Below are 3,254 nucleotides of genomic sequence, written 5' to 3'. Positions count from 1 at the left end.
TTTTTTTTTTTTTTTATAAGATGGGCTGCTTAGTTTTTTAATAAAAAACAGCTCAAATTGTTAAAATAGATTAAATTAATGAAATTTAAAAATATAAATTCGGTATGTATATAAATAGGGATAAAGTCTCAGATAATATACATATAAGATCATTATAAAATATATACATCTTTTTATATAGGTGTAAGTTGTAATATATTAGTGAATATAAATGAATCATCTCACTTATATTGAGATAATTATATTAGTGAATAATGAATATTAATATTAAATTTATCTATTTATATTTATTTATTTATTTTACAACACATTATCAATACAAGACTCTTATCAAAATTTAAGAAGATACAATTAATTGATTATGTAAATACAGGATACTTGTCTAATTTACATAAAGAAATATCTCAAATAAGATACCTATTCACATATAGTAATACAGCTATATTATGAATGTCTACAAAATAGACGATAGCAATAACGTCTTCTAATCATGTTGAAATACTAGCGATACATGAATTAAGTTGCAAGTGTTTTGATCTTATGAGTTTAATCCAATATATTCTATCATCATGTGGACTTATTGATAGGAAAATATCTTTAACTATTCTGTTTGAAGATAATACAGCATGCATTGCTCAACTTAAGGGTGGATACATCAAAGGTGATAGAACAAAACATATTTCTTCCAAATACCTTCAAAATCAAGGAACCATTGATATCCAATAGATCTGCTCAAGTGATAATCTGGCAGATTTATTTATAAAGTCACTTCCAAACCTCCCTTTTGAAAGATTGGTACATCAAATTAGGATGTGCTGATTTCGAGATATTAAACAATATTGATAAAAGGGGGATGCTATACTCTTTTTTTTTTGTCAGATTTTATTCCTATTGGATTTTTCTTAACAAAGTTTTTAATGAGACAGTTCTCATCATAAAGAATATTGTATTCTTTTTTCTTCATTTAATTTTTTTTATTGAATTTATCTTTAAAAAATTTTAATAAAGAATAATCTTAAATAGACATCTAAAAAGAAGTGTTGTGATATGAACAGAATTTGACTTTTTTCATAAGATGGGCAACTAAGTTTTTCAATAAGAAAAAGGCTCAAATTCTCAAAATGGGTTAAATTAATGAAGTTTAAAATTATAAACTTGGTACCAGTACAAATAGAAGAACAATGTCTCATATAATACACACAACATCAATATAAAATATTTTTCTATTCCTATATAAATATATCCTGCAACATATTAATAAATATATATGAATCACCTTAATTATATTGAGATAATAATATTAATGAATATTAATACTAAAATTTTTTATTTATATATTTTTATTTATTTATTTATTTTACAACAAAAAATACTTGTAATTTCAATTGAGGATCAATGAAATTTCACTACTGATAAAAACAAAAAACGTGATTATCAAAGATTTTAAAAGGTTAAAGACTGCTTTATTTTTTTCAGTTTTGCTTTTCTTTTTTTCCTCTTTGAATAAACTAATTTATTTTTAGATAAATTTATAAAAATTAACGTGAACCAAACTAGAGTTTGCTCTTCCATCCAATTTTTTAAGAAGAGTTGATTTTGGAAAAAAAAAAATAACGCATCTCTTTATTTAATAATGTTATTTTTTATCATTTGTTAATGATATTGTCAAATTAAAAATGCTAGGTAATTTCAATTCTAATATATAAAATTTAATCAGAATCCTTCAACTATTAATGATTAACTATTAGTTTAACTCTTTAATTTCAAAAGTAGGACCACTCTTTATTTTTCCTTTTAGTGAACGCTAGTACAATAACCCCTTTACGTTTTTAGTGAATTAAAATTTTTTCTAGAAAATTATACACCATCAATTGAAATTAATCCAAAAAATTATATACCCACTATCAATTGAATTCTCTTGACCGTGTATCAAATGTGTTTTTTTTTTTTTCTCTGAAATGAAAAGGGAATAAAGCAGTTTACTTTTCCTTTCGTTAGGAGAATGAATGCCTCCCCATAATCTTTACGTCATCTCGTCTTGTTCAATTCGTGGGGAATCATTTTGTTCGTTTAAATCTGAAGTTCGTGGGAATCATTGAAAGTTAACCATTCTCGTCGAATCGTAAGCCCGGGGATCAAAATATGTATATGTTAGAATATGCTTTATAGGATTTTCAATTTATTATTTCGTTAATTAATTAATTACTAGTTAATTAGCTTGAAAAATAAATAAATAAGCCAATTGTTAAAAGTTTAGTTGATACGTGATACTTATATAACACTATCCCATGTTTAATATTTCTTCATATTTCTTTCGCTGTCTAGTAAATGATGTATGCCACTTAAAAAAGAAAAAAAAAAGAAAAGAAATTTTAGTGTGTATTTAGTATTTACGTAACTCACAAATATTGTGATGTGAAAATTTTTTTATATTATCAAATAGTCAAAATTGCGATTAGGGTAGGAGGTAGGTAAGTGAAGCCAAATAGTGAATTTGACTAGTTAATAATTTAATAAACTATATATATATATATATATATATATAAAATGAGGGACAAATCACTTAGATAAACCAATGCTCATTTAATATCACGTAAATCACTTATATAAAAAATCGTTACATGTATATTTTTAGAGGGCATTTTTATGTAAATCAAAGCAGCCAAACTCTATTTATCATAGTTCTATGTAAATCGAAACAGATAAATTCGATTTAGTAGATATTCACGTAAATCGAATTAGCTCCCATCAATTTATGCATGTATGGTTACATTTCCATGTAAATCAAATTAAACTAGTTAGATTTATGCATGGGAGGTACGTTTCCAAGTAAATCGAAGTCCCCTAATTCGATTTATTTGCGTCGAGATCAACATAAATAAATCGAATTAGAGGAGGTAGATTTACTATACTTTCAGCAACATATATAAATGGATGTTGGGTAATTCGATTTTGTAGGGTACAAATGTATATAAATAGCTGTGAAATGTGAATTCTTTATCATAGTGAGCCCCACAATGGCTAGCGATAAGAGTTTCTTAGTTTTGGTGCACTATAGAGGGTCGATTAAGAAAAAATGCATTCCGAAATTAAGTTTATTGATAAGAATTCGATTAGTGTTTTGATGAAACCTTCGACGAGTTTCACCGAGTTTCAGGATACTATAATCCAAAAACTGGGGCTGCAAGGCATGAAACGGGTGAAGTTATTCTACAGAATTTCGATATCTGTTTTACGGGATGATGTGAAGTATG

This window comes from Arachis hypogaea, chromosome 15 (genome assembly GCF_003086295.3).
Source record: "Arachis hypogaea cultivar Tifrunner chromosome 15, arahy.Tifrunner.gnm2.J5K5, whole genome shotgun sequence".
Classification (NCBI taxonomy): Eukaryota; Viridiplantae; Streptophyta; class Magnoliopsida; order Fabales; family Fabaceae; genus Arachis; species Arachis hypogaea.
Note: the sequence above shows the minus strand (reverse complement) of the source record.